Genomic DNA, 18,955 nt, shown 5'->3' on the forward strand with positions numbered 1-18,955 from the left:
AGCAGATGTCACACTGTCCCTGGTTGACAGAAGCAGTGTGGAAGGGGTTGTGCCCTAAATTTTGAGGGCTACAAGGGTCAGAACTTTGGGTTGGCTCAACATTATTTCCCCAGGTCCTTAGCACAACCTGAATTATGGTACATGCTCCAAAAATGTATCTATTGAATTAATTAATTAGTCAGATAAAGATTAGACTGGATTACCACTAAGGCCCTTTTGGAACTGAGTCTATGGTCTAGTGGAATTTGTAATCAATGTCTATAAAGTCCTGATTATTTTCATCACGACCCTTTTTTTCCTACTTCTATGCCTTCATTGAACCCAACTGCAGATCCAACGGGCAGTTCACCCTGTACCCATTTCAGCCATAACATCGCACCCTGGGTGGTTGCTTCGCCTTGAGGTGCCACGTAGCACCCCATGATGCCACCATGCTACTAGGCCATTTAACCGAGGTCCAGAAGTTGTGCATTGGGGTTCTTTCCAACATTTTACATTTACAGTGTAGGTAGCTACAAACACAGGTATTCAAATATTCGTTTGTTTTCTTTCTTGATTATTTCCCTGGAGTCTTCTTTACAAAAAGTAAAAACAAAAAACTGTTCAATGTCTTTGCCCAACTGGTGACCAGCTCCTTTGGCAGATTTGGGGCCTTAATCTCGAGTTCTTCCCGCTGCTGTGCATTGGAATGATTGCCCAGTCCCACAGCAAGCAGGCAGTGGACCAAGAACCTTCCAACTCAGGCGCTTAGTTGTACTAGAACATCCCAGAGACAACTTAGGATGGGAGGTCCAAAGGGTTGTTCCTCACCTCATTTCTATCACCTGTGAGTCACAAGAGCCAGGACGAACGTCCTCCCCTTCACATGCTCTTTCCTGAAGCTCTTCCGATACAACACCAGAGTCTAGGAAATGGGTCCCAGGAGGGTGTCTCCACCTTCCTGAGCACAAAACAGTTCTCCTGAAATTCATTGTTTATTTCCTTTCTTCCTATAGTTTGTCAGTGGGGTGGTGGGAGCAGAGAGGGGTGACTGGGGGGATGTGGGAAGGCTGCAAAATAAGACACTCAGGCATCTAGGCTTTTGTGAGAGTGCTCCCTTCAGATAGTAAGGTGTATGGGGCTCAGATGCTTCATCAGGAAAAGTGAGCAGAAAACTGTCATGTCTGGGACTCCTAACCTAATAGAAATAGTCACATCTAACTCTGCCCAGCAAAAAGAGCTGGGGAAAAAAAAATCAAATGGTTTCCTGGCACTCACAAGCCCTCTGGCAAGACAGACCAATCTCTAGGACCACCAGCAGAGTGCACTGCATGCCCCTCCCTCCCCACCTACCCAAAGTCAGCTCGTAGCAGGGCCTTCCTTTCTTGCTAGTTTAAAGGCCTCATACCAGCACCCACCAGGTGCTGGAATGTGCTATGAGGGCATCTATGTACTGATGGGCTGCATGCATTTCCCAGCAGATGGGGTCGCTACAGAGGGGGACCACTTCCCCCCATGCCAAGGCAGTGAGCTTGGGGTGCTGCCCATCCCCTGCCTTCCGCATCATGATACTGTCTCAGGTATTCTCTTCATTGCAATTTGTCATGCAAAAGGTTTTTCTGCAGTATATTCCAGGCTAATTTTAGAGATTTGTTTTCACCTTCCGACATTGATTCCTGGGGCAGCTTGCAAGCTGCCTGGAACGAAAAATCAATGGTGACAGCAGCAGAGTGGGCCCCGTTCTTCATTAACCTGGAGCTGCAAGCAGTCCCAGCCCTATCTTTTCCCTCAGGGCTAGCTACCCCTGGACAAAGCTGGGCAGCCGGGGACTTTTCCTTTGGTGTCCTTGACCTTTCTGCTCTGAGCCTTTCCAGTCTGCCTGCTCGCCTTTTCCTCTTTCCCAATATTTACTGTCTATCAAACATAGAGATGGGGAGGGGAGAAGACGTGAGCAAGGTCCACTGAGTACCATACATATACCAGCCCCAAGGTGAGGCAGTTGACAATATGAGCCCATTGAAGTCTACCAATCATTCTCAGATGCTGGTAGCACCCCCATTTCACAGGAGGGGAAACTGAAGTATAAAGAGATCAAGAAACAAGCCCAGTAACACACAGCTCGGAAGGGGGAGCTAGACTCAGAGCGTCCCTGACTCCAAAGCCCATGTCCTCGCCATTGCATGCTGTCACTGCAAGCTGTCGTACCGATCACCACCACGGAGCAGGATTCTCAGATCAGGTGTGCGGGGGCAGCATCCCTCAGCAACACAGAAAGTGCACTTTGTCCTCTATCCCACAACTCCCCCTCAGCAGAAGGCTCTGCTGAGTTCCACACACAGGGACTAGCCCTAATGAGGTCTCCAGGGACAGCCAGCTGAGGTCCTCAGCCCCAGCTCCACCCCTAGGAGGTGGCAAAAGGGGCTAAAGAAGTTCTAATTCAGAATTCACAGATTCCCAGAGCAGATTCACAACCCTCTAGCCAAAGGTCATCCACAAGATGTGCAGAGCAAAAGTGGATGCCGGAGATCTGTGAACAGAGTTAAAAGGAACAAGGCGGAAAGAGAGGCAGTGGATTCCAGAGTGGAGAAGGAGGTGGGGCTAAAGAAAGTCTAGGTGAGCCCTATTCAGCACCGATACAATGCAAGTCCCATATCTAATGATAAGTGTCCTAGTAGCCATGTATTAGAAGGTAAAAAGAAGCAGGTGAAATGAATATTAATAATATATTTATCCCAACATGTCTCAAATATTATTTCAACATGTGATCAATCTAAAAACTTATTAATGAGATTTTACTTCTTTTTTGAAGTCCCACGTGTATTTCACTCTTATGGGACATCTGAGCCCAGACTGGCCAACTTCTGGTGCTCAGTGGCCACGGGCGGCAAGCGGCCACCACACTGCACAGCACAGGGCTAGAGCCACGGTCTTTAAATGACGTTCCACGGAACCTGATGCTCCCCAGCAGTGTTCCAGGGGGTTCCTAAATGCTTGGTTTTAATTTCATGTTTATGAATTTTAAATTAGTAACACACAAGTTTTTATGCTCACCCGAGGATGTGTTTACTGAGTTGTGAGAGAGAGGAAAGGAGAGAGAGAGAAACATCAGTGTAAGGGAAACACTGATCCCTGGCCTCCCGGACTCACCCCAACCAGGGTGTTCAGGACAGTGCTCCAGCCAACCAAGCCACCCAGCCAGGACAGTAACACACAGCTTTTGAAATCACGCTTTAAGAAAGCCCGTCTTCCATTGTAACCCACTGAAGATGATCGATGGGAAAACTTGTGTTCATATTTCAGATGAAATATTATCTCATCTTCTCATAGAGTAAGTAGATAATAATAAAACATTTTAATCCATTTTTTAAATTAGTCATGTATTAGTTTGTAATGAAGTAACAACAATACCACAGCATTTATCACACACGCACCAGGTACTATGCGCTCTATGGGCATCAGCTCATCGGACTCTCACAACAAATCTTCGAGGTACGTAAGAGTGTTTCCTTCCCTTGCCCAGGAAGGGGCTGAGGCTGGGTTGTTCAACAACCCGCTCAGAGTGGCAAAGAGCAGTGTCAGGGTTCAAACCCAATACCCGCTGCCTGACTTCCAAACCCAAGTCCTTGAAGCACCAGACTACCATTACAAGCAGAACAACGCACCATACCAGTATAAATTCTGATGCTTATCAAACTTCAGGCTGCCTCCTGTCAGCTGCCCCTACACTGGAGGTCACAGCCCACATCACCCACTGTCTCATCAGGCCCTCACACATGCACGCACACCGCACACCATTCTGCTTAGTTCCACACAAATATTGGCTGACACTACTATGTGTCCGTATCAGCTGTGGCCTCTTTGTAACCAAGATAAAGCTCTCTAAATCCTGCTGAGCCCCCAGCCACTGGGGAGAGGTTGGACTTTGTCCTATAAGTGATATGATGCCAATGGAGTGTTTAAGGAAAGGGAATGACAACACAAAGATCAGATTTGCATTTGAGAAAGGTCACCTGTTAGCTGTGGTGAAGGTGGATTGGTGGGTATTGGGTCTAGAGAAAGGAAGTCAGAAAATTAGAAACCTGCTAAAGCAGTAAATGTGAGACAGGGCCACAATGATAAAAGCCCGGGTGCCAGTGATTGAGCAAACCATTGAGTGGGGGCAACACGAAGTTGAGAATGACTTTGGATTCTGGTTAAAGTAGTTGAGTTAGTGGTGGAACCATTCGCTGAAACAGAACATGCAGGAGAGAGTCCTTGGTTGAAGACAATGAGTAGATACAAGGTTAGATTTTGATATTGACACTGTAATTGACTGTTTGACATCCCTTCAACCCCTCTGCCATCTCTGAGGAAGTCACTGCAGATCCAAGGTGGGCCCCAACCCATAAACCCAAGTGTAATAAAGCCAAACCCTTGCCAATGACGGGTTCAGAGCATGTGTATAAGCCAATGAGCACATAGCATTCCCCTGTGACTTCATTCATGTCAAGGCCATTAGTTGACCCATTCAGACCATAAGAAAGCATCTTTCTTCAACAGTTTTGGGAGAAGAATGCTCTCCTACTAAGAACAAGGAAACAAGTAGTTCTGATGGCTACTGACAGGCTCCAGGAGTCTGGGAGGAAGGCAACTCTGAGAGGTAAGTAAAATGAAGAGACTGAAAAACCTGGACCCAGGATGAACTCATTGAACCACTGGATCAAGCCACCCAGAAGCTCACGCTATCCTCTAATGGGAGTTGACACACTTCCTTCTTGCTTAAGCCACTTTGAGCTGGGTTTTCCACTATACACAGCCACAAGCCTCCTAAGTGATATGGATACGTTGGGTGGAGGCAACTAGTATACGGAACCCCTGGGGTTGTGCCATGCAGCACCCCCAGGGTGACCTGTGAGACACTAAAGAAAAGGTGCCATTCAGGCAGATGACACGTCAGTCTGAAGCTCAGAAAAGAGGTCAATCTGGAGTCACAGATCTGGTGTCATCAGATGGGATGTCAACTGAGAAAATAGATAAGGCTGACCAAGGAAAGCACTCGGAATGTGGAGAGGAGAGAAGGGCAAGGTTGGGGAAGGAACGCTGGGAAACGCTAGCATGGGAGAGCTCTAACGAAAAGGGAGCAGAGAGAAGTGAATTTCGGGGTATGGGGAGGAGACTGAAGGAATATGGCCATCGAAGTGGGGAGAGAAGAAAAGTAAAGGAAAAGATGAGAAAGAAAGGATGTGGCAACTGCTGAGTGGTGGAGAGCACTATGGAAAGAGACATGGATCAGGACCAAGGGGGACTATTACTTAAGGGGCAGGCTCATAAATAGAGTGGATTAAATAAAATGGAAGTTCATTTCTCTCCCATGTGACTGTCCAGAGGGAGAGATTGTCCAGAGCAGTAGAAAGTTTTTTCCACTAGGTCTCAACGGATGCAGTTTCTTTCTGTCTGGTTGCTCAGCCATCCTGTAGGGGCTTGCCTTTGTCCATGTAACCACAGTGCTCATCTCTGGCACTTACAAGTTCCAGCCCATGGAAAAGGATTTCCCTTTCCAATGTTCAGTACAAAGAGCTTCCATATGTGGATGTGATCTGGATGGAAATTCTATACATCCTTTTGGCAATAGCTGAGCACATGGCCCCATCTAGTTTCAAGGAGGCTGGGTGGGAATAGACACTTGGAGACACTTAGCAAGCACTGGCACTGGATTCTAGGAAGTTGTGGCAGTTGCTATAAGCAACTACCCTTCTACTCCTCAAGTTCATTATCTAGGTTTATCTGTATTAATACGTCGGCCAAGTCAAATGGATAATCTTATGGATAAGCTCAGAGGAGCTAAAGTATGCATGGCAACTATAGTTGATAATACTGTGTTGTATAATTAAAATTTGCTAAGACAGATCTTACACATTCTCATCAAAACAAAGGTAAATATGTGAGGTGTTGAATGCGTTAATTAGCTCGATTGCAGGGATCCTTTCGCGGTGCATCATCTTGTGCACTTTAACTATATTACAATTTTATTTGTCAATTATACCTCACTAAAGCTGGGGGAACAACTTGGAAGGGATAAGAAGAAAATTTTAAAACATTAATACAGAGGGGGTAAAAATGGGTAATCTGAGACAACCCTGTAGAACAGCCCTGAAGTTCTTTAGGCTTACACTGCAGCTACCACCGCTCTGCCCACTCAGGAAAGGGCCTTGCAGTCCAATTAATGCTGCACGACCTGCTGTGTGCCCGAGCTCCTCCCCTCCATGCTACCCGGCCCATCAGCCCATCTGGGAACACACACCAGAGCCAGGCAGAGAGGGGAAATCATCACATTCAGATGCTTTGCATTATGTAGGTCATGATTGCTTTTTTTTGTTCTTAATCTTCTCCTAACCACTGACTCCTCAAAATGCCTTCTCTTGGCCTGACTTCCCCTTACAAGTATCCCTTTATTCGTCTCCTTTCCTTCATTCACCAACACAACCTCCAACTTGTTCCCAAACCCCCTGTAGTCTGGCGCCTGCCCCATCACTCAGCTGAAACTGTCACTACAGTTGTTAATTTTAATGGTCTTTCCCTCAGCCCTCTTCCTCCTCCACCTGGCTAGGTCTCACTAGACACAACTGACCACCTTCCATGAAACTCTCCTCTCTTGGCTGCTGTGATGTGTCACTCTGCACACCTGCCCTCCACCTGCTCCCTCCCTCTCGTTCTCTTAGTCCTGGCTGTGTGTCTTCTTTCTGTGACTCCTCGAAGACAGACAAAGGCAGTGCAATCTGCTGTACAGGGCAGCCGTCCTGCTAGCTTGGTATAGTGGGAAAGACATAACCTGGGCTCAAATTTCCGATTTGCCCCTTATTTGCTGTGTGATCTTGGCAAGTTACTTAGCTTCTCTGAATGTGTTTCCTCTCTGGGACACAAATACCTCCTATTTTAGGCTTTGTATTATCAGATCAGGCAACTACTTAATAAACATCTCCCCAAAACCACAGTGTCTTAGCTAACATGTTACAATCCAGGGAAGGGGCCAGGGGACTATCATATAAAATTATGCAGGAATTCAGTTCACTAGCTCCACCGTCCTCTAGGGATGGATTTTCTGATTCAGCAGCCCATTAGGAAAAAGAGTGAGCAAGTATGTAGAAGACTGCATGTAATTATTTTAGGGGACAGACATGAAAGTGGCCTATACTACTTCTACCCACAGGCCTTTGACCAAAACTCAGTCATTGGGCTTTACCTGCCAGCAAGGCATGATGGGAAATGTAGTTCCAGGAGGAGGAAAGGGGATTCGATGAACACATAGTATCCTTTCTATCACAGGGTTGCTGTGAAAATGGAAATAATAGAAGTGAACCCAGTGGTCTTTCAGAAACGTAGTTGGTGTTATGTGAATAGCAGACGTTAGTAGCTATTTTTTGACTGTTTGCAAACTTTGCCAAATGTTTAAGCCTGTACAGGCAAAGGCTGAGATAAATACGGAGACCGAGGGAGCAGACAGAAGCAAGAAGGGAAGCAACTGTTGTGGCCACAAATGGAAGTGCAGGCCAGGTTTGGGGTATAGAGTTGGAGTAAGAGCAGGCAAGGGCGGGCGGGGAGGGGCTCCAGGGAGCAGGGAAGGGAGCCCAGTGGTGCTAAGCACCACCTCTGATTTCCTGACCAAACCTGGCTCCCACCTGGGCCAGAATGGGCTTAGAAAGATGTGAGTTTCCTTGGAAACCATTTCTCTGGTCCTCTCTGCACGTTATCAGCCAAGTTGGTTGTAATCAAACCCCCACAGGGCAGAGAATGAGCTCTCAAACTGCCATCCTGGGGTTCCGTCCAAATTGCTTGCATTTCCGATTTAAATTGGTAATTTTACCACAAGTGCTCCCCCTGCCCATCCTGAGATTTGTTGAGGAGGGAGAGCTCTGGACAGGCACCTAGACATAGCCCAGGGCCCTTGGGAATGGCTCCAAGCCGTTCTGAGTTCTCTGGCAAAGCTGGGCCTCAGGACAGCCACGCCAGACCAGGATGCTGTCCTCAGGCTCCTAGGAACCTCAGACAAAAGCTCCTGGACACTAGCAGTGGAGAAGGGCCTACATGGGCCACAGTGGGGGACTGCAGGATGGTAGGCACCATTGCCCAGACTGAGTCTGGGGGCACTGACTATTATACCTTCTGCAGGTACACACTTCCCAAGGGAAAGGGATGGGGCTACAGCGGGGCACCAGACAATCTGAAAGTTCTCAGAGCTGAGGCCACAGGACTCGGGGCAGCTGGGAAGACCCTGAGTGTTAAGCAGAAAGCCTCCATAGGCTCTGAGGCCCCTCACCTCCACTCCCTTGGTCACAAGCCAGCCCATCCCCAGTGGGAGACTGGACCCCCGTCCCCTTTCCAGTCAGATGGGCAAAAGGCCTGTCTCAGACAAGAACAAACATAGACACGCACTTAGCCAGATACACACATATATGTACACGTGCATATGTATGTATTGGAGAGACAAGCATGTATCTATATATAGTCATATGCATGTGTACTGGAGGCCATTCATGTTCATGGTGGACATAGAGTGAGGCTGCAGCACAACTACATGTGATGGCCTCCATGATCATGCCCACACACTGACACGGTCCCAACCTGTCATCATGGCACCATCACTACCCCCAGGCTGTTCTCAGACACACACAGGATGAGGAGGAGGGAGAACTGGGCTGGGAGAGAGACCCTGCTTGGCAGGTGGCTAAGCAGGGGCAGCTCGGGTTCCAAATTACTAGACAGTTCCAAGGAGATGTGGCCAAATTGAATCAAATCCTTTGGCACCTGAAAGTCTAACCTAGACTTGAATGAACACAAAGGCAGGTGGGGAGCATCTGGGTGGAGCCAGGTGGGGTCTTCCTGGTGAAGCAGGTTCCCAGACTGCAGTAGGGACCAGGGGCCAGGAACAGGCCATGGGGGAGGCCTTACTCCCAGAGGTGGAGCTGGACATCAGGGCCTTACCCCAGTGGAGAAGAACAGGTAAAGCCAGGACCCAGCCATGGGCCTGGGCACCTGCCATGCAGAGAACGATGGAGTTTGTGGGCCCGAGGTGCCTGGAGTGCCCCTGCTCTCAGATCCAGTATTCGCAGTACAACTGTCCCCCACGGCCAGCCAGGCTGGTCAGGGTGTTGGACTTGGCGGGCTAAGCCTGCAGCCTCTGTGAGGATCTAGAGCTGGGGAGACCAGGGAAGGACAGACCCCAGCTTCTGAGCCAGTCAGACCCCAGGTTCTGTTATTCCCTTCGCTGCCAAGAAGACAACTGGAAGACCTGCCCTCCACCTCCAGAACCTGCCCTGAGAGCCCTACCTCCCCGCCACCTACAAAGGTCTCTGTCACACTGGCTCCCCAGCCTCCTCTTCCCCCGCTGGGAGCTGGGAGCTGGGAGCTGGGAGCTGGGCTGCACCACTGAGGAGTGGGGAGCAGGCATTGGATTCGGATGCCCTGACCAGCTGTCCCCACCATTTCTCCTCCAGCCCCAGCACTGAGAAGAGTCCCACAGAGCTTCACAGCCCACCTACTTCTTTCTAAGCAGACAGGTGTGAGAACAGAAATGAGCACTCCAGCAGAGTGACCACAACAAGCTGTCTGCAGCTGCGACTCTGCATCTTCCCACAGTCTGCTGTGGGGAGGAGAGGCAGGCGGGGAAACTTCAGAACACTCGGAGTCTTCCTGCCACCCAGTCTCTCTCTCGTTCTCCCTCCCTCCTTTCCTCCCTCCCTCTCCACACACACACATGCAGATGCACACACATTATATATATGTATGTATATATATATATATATATATATATATATGCACACACATATATATATATTACTCTCTCTGACTAGAACATCTTCCCACCTTCTTATCTCCTGGAAAACTCTTATTTAACCTTCAAAACCCTATTCCAGTGTGCCCTCTTTTATGAAATTTTACCCTAGCACTTCCCCTGCCTGATGAATTATTCAGTCCTCCCTCTGGGCTACCTGCATCATACCTATGTTGTGATTGTCCATTCAATCAGATGGCTGTCTTTCCCACTTGACTATGAGCTCCTTGAGGGTAGGAGCTCTATGGCACTTACCTCTGTACCTGTGGTGCCAGCTCAGGGTCTGACAGAACATGTTCAGGTGAAGCAATGTAATAAGAAGTAAAGACAGTGGGCTCTGAAATAAGCCAGACCTTAGTCTGAATCCCAATTCTGCCCCTTTTAGCTGCGGGACTTGGGCAAATTGTTTCAACTCGACACCTCAGTTGGCCTGAATGTGATATGGGAAGAGTAAAAACCATCACTTTCTCATGGATAGTCCTGAGTAATAAATGATACAATAAAAATTGAGAGGTCAGGCCAGAACCAGGCACAGTAATTACCTTTGTTATCATTCCATGCGCATCTGCACTGTCAATTCTTTGCTGAAAAGTCACAATGACTCCCATACAGTCCTTTCCCCTGGAGAGATCACCAGCACGTGAACACAGTTAAATGTGATGAGTTCCGTGAAGAGCAGAGGTGCTCTGGGAGCCCAGAGAAGGAACCGCTACGTTTATTGGCCAGGTGTTCCAGCAGTTACACTCATTGGCTTTGGTGCCAGAAACTCCCAAATTCAAATCCTGACTCAGGCAGTAACTAGCTGTGTGAACTTAGGGAGGTTATTTACATATTCAGGAACTCGGAAATGCAAAGGAAATTTAATTATACAAGTAATGCAAAATAATATTTGTTGGGAGAGAGCAAGGAAAATTTCCCAAAGAAGATGACATCACGTTTTGACAACTGAATAGGAGTTTTCCAGGTGGAAAGGGGAAGCCAGGACTTCTGGCAGAAAAATCAGCGGGTTCAAAGGCTTGTGACCTCAAAGGACTATGTGCAGTGTGTTGATTCTGGGTTACAGTGTGCAAAGGGGAAGTGGCAGAACAGGACCTAGAAAGAAAGGCAAGGGCCAGATTGGGACAGACCTGGAATGTCATGCTAAGTGGCTCCTGGCACACACCTCTAAAGACAAGAGTCCCTCATCTAGGATATGCTTGGGACATACTCAGGGACTCAATAATCATTTGTAGGAAAAACAAATGAGTTAGTGGCACCTAGACCCTGACCCCTGACCCCTGACCCTTTCCCTCTGCTGGAATTCCAATTCTGCAGTGAATTAGCTGCAAGGCTTTGGGCAAGTCACAGAACCTCTCTGTGAGCCTTGTTTCTTCACCTGAAATTGGAAAGGGGCCAGGCAGAGTCATCTGCCCCATCAGGGGGGTGTCCTGAAGGATGAATGAGAACAGGCCACCAATACTTGCCACAGTAGGCTCTCAAGTTCTTGGTCATGATTACGCTCTCTGAAAGTGACTCTTTTGAAAACAAATGACTTACTCCATTATAAACATCTTCACGGAAAACCCCTTTCTAGGAGCTTCTCATACAGTATCTCATTTGGTCTTCCGAACATCCCCGCTAGGAAGACTTTATGATCCTGATTTACAGATAACGAGCCCAAAGAGCTTTCGTGATGTGCCCAAGTGCCTGCCTAAGTCACACAGCTAGACAGAGTCAGATTCAGGACCCAAACGCTGGTTTTTCTCATTCCAAAACTTGACACCCCATTGAGGATTTTTTATAGCAATGAGAATCTTTTTTTTTTTTAAATAAAACATGACATTGGTGGAGACCCCAATTTATAAAACAATTAAAGCCAGAGAGTCTCCTGTTGAAGCGGGGGCAGGGGAGCAGCACCCCTGCTTACTTTTCTACTTGTCCCGCCGACCCCTCGGGCTCCCAGGAGAAAGCACAGGCCAAAATCACTGCGCTTTACCTCCTCCCATCCAAACCCCATGGCCCAGAAACGTGCACAAAAGTCAGAGCCACCAACAGGCCTGACATCAGAAGAACAACTCCTGCGCCCTGCAACTCACAGAATAAAATGTATTCCCTCTGATCCCTATCCAGTCTCCCGATAAGCCGGGCAGCCATGTCTTAATATTCCTCCTGCTAAGGTGCCTGAAGGTCCCTCAGATGTCTGGTTCCAGCCCGCCAGCCTTTGAACTGGAGACATTCTAAGCACCCAGAAGTCAACTTAATAATTCGAGGAGACTTGAAAGGTGGTCCAGGCAGCAGTCAGCCAGCTAGCTCTCTGCAGAAAATCTGGATGGGCTGCCTGCTCTCCCTAAGGGCTCCTCTCCAGAAATGGTTGCTTGAATCAAAGAGTTAGGGATCGTGGAAAATTCATTTACAGCCACAACAGGATCCTGTTAGCAAGCTGTCCTGGGGATGGGAGGTAGGGGTAGCTCACCCATATCTCTATCAGAAACCATGTCCTTGGACATTTAATAACCAGCTCTGTTTGGCTTAACACTATCGGAGCCCGGAAATGGGTTTTACCTCAAGGCCCCATACCCTCAAAACCTCATCAGAGACAGGCTGACTCCCCTGCCCTCTGGCTAAGGACAAAGCATGGCAGTTTGAGTTTGAGCTTCAGTGAGTCCATACTGCCCCCAGGCCCTGCTCTGGCCCTGCCTCCCTTCCCGAAAAGATGAAGGTGGCAGAGGAGGGCTTGACCTTCCTCCTCTCAACACCTCCCCACGACCTCATCCTCATCCTTCCTCCCATCCAAGGGTAACACTGCAGTCCAGTTTCCACAGCCCCAAACCTCCTCAAGCATCTGCACTGGAACCCTCTCCCTTGCCTCTGGCCCTGAATGGGCTCAAGACTGCCCCCCAGCTAAAGGCAGTGGCCTTCCCAGGGTGGCCCTAGCTTGTTTCAGGCAGATCTGCGTTCAGGTTCAGCTTCCACCACTTAGCAGCTGCATGGCCCTGAGCCAGTCATTTCACCCCCGCATCTCAGATCCCCCATCTGTAAAGTGGAAATAATAGTCCCTGTCCAGAGAAAGGATCGCTGTGAATTGAGATGCCTTTCATTACTCAGGAAAATTTCATCATTATTGCAAGTATTAACTCCCCACCCCATCAAGCTAATGGCCTGTCTCTCTTCCTCCCATCACCGGCAGACCTCTTATAACACCTGAGCCCATTTCAGACAGTGCCTGTCCTCCTGCCTCCACCAGTGACCCCTTCAGGGATCACCTCATTCCATGACATCTTCTCAGCTGCCAATGGAGGGATTTGTTGCTGATGCCCACCAGTCTTTTTACTCAAATTCTGTCCTCCTTTGGCTTCATGGCTCACTCTCCTGGTTCTTCTCCAGCTTTTAGGAACATCCCGCTACTACATCACCTCTGATGCCCCTAGAGGGCTAGTTGCACATTAGAATCATTGAAGGAGCTTACAATACCACTCTCCAGCCCCAGTCTGCAGCAGCGACACTCATTCAGCTGGTCTTAGGAAGGCCCAAGGTGCAGCTGGGCTTGAGAACCACAGCCCTCGATGAAGAACATGCCTTTGGCCTTTCCACTTGTTAAGATTATTTTTATTTTACAGAAAAAGAAAAACTAACAGTGGCTTACATCAGCCAGATGTTTCTCACAGGTATGAACTCTACAGGTCTGGGAGAGTTTGGTGGCTCCACAGTCATAGGGGCTCAGACTTCTGCTGCCTCAGGGCACAAAACAACTGCTTGACCTCCACACCCTCATCCTAGTTTGAAGGAAGAAGAAAGAGGCAAAGAGTAGTAAAAGCATGCAGGGAGAACTGCCCCTCCCCCTCACCAAACACAGTTTAGCACGTGGCCACACCCAGTCTCATGGGAGTTTGGGAAGTAGAAAGTCTTTATTCTAGGTGGCTGTGTCCAGCTAAGTTGGGTATTCTGATTACTGAGGAGGAAAAAAAGAGTGGTCTCTGCTGAACCCTTTTCTCTCACTGCACCCTGTCATATGGCAATCCTAGGACCCCAACCACTGCATCTGAGCATGTCTGCCCCGCCATGCCAGGGGCCCCTCAAATGCATTGCATTCAACTGGCACTCATCCTCCTAAAACCCATGAGGCGGCAGGGGTTCTTGAGATTACAGACCTGGCTCTAACATCCAAGTGACCATGGATACATGCCTTAACCCCTATGAGCCTCTGTTTTCATATCTGTAAAATAAGGCAAGTTACATATTTCACAGGTTGTTAGGAAGATCAAACAGTTAGCTTACATAGAATCAGCTGGTATAGTGCCCTGTACACAGTAGGAGCTTAATCCATGTTGGTTTTCCTTCCTTTCTTTTTTCTTTCCTAGTCTAGAACAGTAATTCCCTTCTCCATTCTATGTTTCCCTCCACCCCATTCCCAAACTGAAATTATATATTTGGCCATTGGGCCCCAAGGACAAAACCTCTAGGTGTGACATCGATCTTATGTCAGATCACATAGTGAGGAGGGGAGGGGTGCAGGAGGGGAAGCAAGAGAAGAAGAAGGAGAAATTATCTCCACAGGACAAGAGCTGCTTCTCCTGTCCACACACTTCCCAGGAGAGAGGACGACTCAAGAACTCGCCAACCCTGATGGCTCAGGAATCCATCCCCCATTGGGTCTGCTTCCCGACTTCTACCTCCAGCAAGACTCTGAGCTCCTGTTCTCCCAAACACAGCTCACTCCATCCACTGAGCCAGCTTGTCCAGTAGTCTTGCCTGGCAGTGAGCACAGCTGGTGTGTAATCCTTCAGTGCCACAACCTCATTTAAATATGTTGCAAGTTCATTGGGAGTGTTGGAAAGAAAGCATGTAAAACACATAGAAGAGCACCTGAAACATGTAACCAACAAGTGGTAGCAGTATTATCACCAGTTGTATGACCTTGACCATCCCTGAGCATACCAGAGCCTCACTTCTATGACAAGCAGCTGACATACATATAGAATGGGTCTCATGGTAAGTTCAATCTAATTCTCAACTCAGCAGGAGATGTGATCAAATCAGAATCGGCCAATGAAGAGAAGAGAGCACAGGCAGAGAAAAGGAGCCCTGATATAAAGACAGGTAAACCCAAAGCAGGTTTGATGAGCAAGGAGGAGACCAGCTTGGCAGAAACAGGAGGCAGGCAGGGGAGAAATGGATGATATGGACAGAGGGTGGTGGAGGCCAGTGGTGGACCTTGAAGGCCAAACTAAGAAGTTCGAGTTTATGCTGGAGGCAATCGGGAGCCACTGCGGGTTTTAGATCAGGAAGTCGAAGGGTGACACAAAGTGCAGAAAGAGACTAATCTATGGCAGTCTGGTTTAGTAACAAGGAGGGAACGGATTCAAGAGATATCACTGGGGTAGCGTATAAAGGATTTGTTGACCAATCGGATGTGAGGAGGAAGATGGAGGATCAAGTCAACAATGACAATAGTGAAGTCAGGGACAGACAAGGCAGCCAGGGATGGAACTGTTTTCAAGTGGAAAGTGATGGTTTTTGATATAGAATGCCCTTCCTTCATCTAGTCAGTATTTCCTGCGTATCTGAGCTAAGTACTGCATGGGGCTCTGAGTAGATCATGGTGTGCCAAACGGACAGTTTCTGTCCCCATGGAAGGTCACCCTGGGGATAGGATGATGCCAAAGTGCCTATGGGACACCCAGCTAGAGGTGTCCAGGAGGCAATTTGAGAGCAGTCAGGGCTAGAGAAGGTTTTGGCGTCCTTCTCCAAAGTGCCATGGACATACGTTTTAGAAAGTGTCAAGAGCTAGAGACGTCACCTGGACCTTTCCTTCAGGCCCAGACGACAACCCTGCATTTCTCATGACAGCCAGCCAAAGCCACATCCAGCCTCCTTCTGCAGGGCCCTGCTCCAAGGTGAGTGTGGCAGGGGCAGCGCCCTTAGAGATGAATACCTGGCCAGTGGACAGGGGCTCTGGCCTCCTGATTACCTGTTGGTAGGGAGTCTCATGATTGCAATCATCTGATTAGGGATTCATGATCTCAGCAGACCTGAGCAGAGCACAGGCCAAAGAATCTGGGCAGGTAGAACAGTCAGAGCTATAAAATGTGGTGATATAGGCAAGGTTTTCCTTCAGCACTGCCCCGCCTTCACCCCCACACTTCCCTTCTTCCATTGTGTATGCTGCCCCTGCACTCTAGAATCCCCAGTGTGCTACCTGGCCTTCATTTCCTCCACCCTCCTACACTCAGGCTTTTATCTCCCTTTCTGCCCACCCCAGCCCCCATTTTCCAGCCCCCATACTCACCACACACACTCCTGGCCCTTGTGAACCCAACTGAGTCAACAAACCCACAGTTAACTAAATACTGAGCATTTGCTGTAAGGATACATTATTTGGAGATAAATTGCATGAATGACACTATGGAATTACATTTTTGTGTGCTATAATTGTGTGGGTGCAACTTATAATTCACTGTGGTTTTTCTGTGGTCGATGGGTAATGGATATTTATATCTCTTTTACAGGATTCAGAGGCTAATATAACTAGAATCAGTGACATGGGAATCTAAGGCCGCAACTTTTTTTCTGACGGAGGATAGTCAGAACCACCTCATTCACCCCTCGGGTAGAAAGTGATCCCTAGGGAATACAGCTCTCCCGTGTAGAAAGACCATCTTCCCTGCTGCTGTCCATGGTGCGGTTTCCAGGAACACACCATGAGAGGGACTCCCTTTGCTGCAAAACTGACTCCTCCGGCGATTTCGTCAGCCTGAATCAAAAGCCTTAAAAATAGACATTTTCTTTAACTCTCTAATTCTGCTTCCAGGAACTAATTCTAAGGAAAATATATGTACAAGGACATTGGGGTGGGGGGGGGGGGCTGTTCTAAAAAGCTACAGATAAAAAGGGAAAGAACCTAGCTGTAACATACACACAGTGAAATGCAATGCAAGTTATTTACCCAATGCCTCTCAGCCTGAATCTCCCGTTCCATATTCTGCTCCATTGCTGGGGCCAGGACTCTGCACACTCCACTTCCCAGACTCCAGGGCCAGCTGGCTTCCTGCACGGTTCCAGCAAAGGGAGGCGTTCAAGGAAGATGGGAAGGCAGGGGGAGAGGAGAGGGGCCTGAGTTCCCGTTTCCTCCTCTCCTGCCAGCTCACTTCCAGCAGCAGCAGCAGCGGTTGGCTCCAGCCTCCTCAGACTCCTCTCCAAGATACCCCAGCAGTGGATGACACCCCTTCTTCCAAGGTCTCAGCACCCTGAACCCCTGCTCCAAGCTCCTAGGTTTTAGCACCCCTCCAAAAATTTTTCTTTTGCTCCCTGCTTCCTGCATTTACTATCTCTGAGTCACCTCCGTGCATCCCAACACCCATGTAGCCAATTCCCTGAATTGAATTCCCTCTATTTGAAATATCTTGTGTGATGTCTGATTTACTAATGGGGTCCAGGCTAATACAGATGCCATTTAACAGCCATCAGATGGATAAAAATTACATATGTAATAATATCAAGGATTAGTTAAGATGTAAAGCAACAGGAAATTTCATACATTGCTGATAGAATTGTAAATTTATATAGCCATATTAGAGAGCAATTTGGCAGGCAATGTCTAGTGAAGTTGAGGACATACACCCTTCAACCCTGCATTTCTGGTTCTGGGTATGGTCTCTAAAGAAACTCCTACAGATTGCACAAGAAGATGGCATTGTTCTTTATTTTTACTACCAGTAGGAAATGGATGAGTCAATTGTGGTGTAAAGGAATACTACGACGCACTTCAAAATGAATAAATAGAAATTACTTTACAGCAACATAGATAAAAGCATCATTCTGAATGCAGAAAGCAACATACAAAAGGATGTGTGTAGCAAAATATCATTTTATACAGATACAGACTTTAGGCCTATAGTAACAATACTATACATTGTTAGTGAGTACATTGGGATGCAGTAATGAGAATATACTCATGCATGGGAAATGAGAAGTACTAACTCTAGAACAATGGTTACTCAGGGGCAGAAAAGAAAGTGGAACTGGGAAAGGGAACATAGAGGCCTTTGGCTTTATTTCTTAAGCCACAGTGGTGGGTATCATTAAAATGTGAGTCTGGAAGGCACGGGCTTAAAGTGGGGCAGGGGGTAGAATCTGTGTTTAGGAGGGAGTTCCAGAAGTGGGGAACAGTTAGTGTATCATGCATCAATATCCATTAAAATGATTATGTGAAAGTGTCATTTATTGACATGAAGATCTGTTAAAAACATAGTAAGTAAAAGTTAAGAGTGCAAAACCATATGCATTCATTACCATCTCTTTATATATATATATATATTTTTTTTTAATCTTCACCCAAGGATATGTTTATTGATTTTAGAGAGAGAGGACAGGAAACAGAGAGAGAGTCAGAGACAGAGAGAGATCAAGAGAGACATCAGTATACGAGAGAAACATCTATTGGTTGCCCCAACACCACCATACACGCCCTGGCCAGGGATCGAACCCACAACCTAGGTATGTGCCCTGACTGGGAATTGAACCTGAAAACTTTTGATGTACAGGATGACAGTCCAACCAACTGAGCCACCCAGCCAGGTCATCATTAGCCCTTCTTTATAAGCTAGAACACGTGTGTGTGTGTGTGTGTGTGTGTGTGTGTGAGAGAGAGAGAGAGAGAGAGCAATGGCTGGAAGAGAAAACCCTGAAATGGTGGCAGGGTCTACCTCTGAGTAGGAGGATTAGAGATGACTTACTTACTCCTTTATAGTTGCCTACATTTTCTCTTGTTTCTGAAACAAACATGAATTTCTTATAAAGCCGAGTCTCAAGGATTTTTTTAACTTAACCCTACAGAAAGCCCTCTCTTATCTGCTGCTGAGATCTCCACATCACGCTGTGAGGTTTCCTAGAGCCTGGAATGCAAGATGATTTTCCGTGGTTTCATGCAGATGAAGCATTTCTTATTTGCATAAGTATATGTTTATTTTAATGTATATCACAAAAAATAGTTTCAACAAATGGGGCTGAGACAAGTGGACATCCGCATACAAGAATAAATAAATCTAGACACAGACTTCTTCCCAAAAATTAACTGAAGCTGGATCACAGACCTTAAGGTGAAATGCAAAACTATAAACCCCCTAGAAGATGACACAGGAGAAAAATAAATTAGCATATCAAACCCATGATTTTTGACTGATACTCAAATTT

Source organism: Phyllostomus discolor, chromosome 5, assembly GCF_004126475.2.
Source record: "Phyllostomus discolor isolate MPI-MPIP mPhyDis1 chromosome 5, mPhyDis1.pri.v3, whole genome shotgun sequence".
Taxonomy (NCBI): Eukaryota; Metazoa; Chordata; class Mammalia; order Chiroptera; family Phyllostomidae; genus Phyllostomus; species Phyllostomus discolor.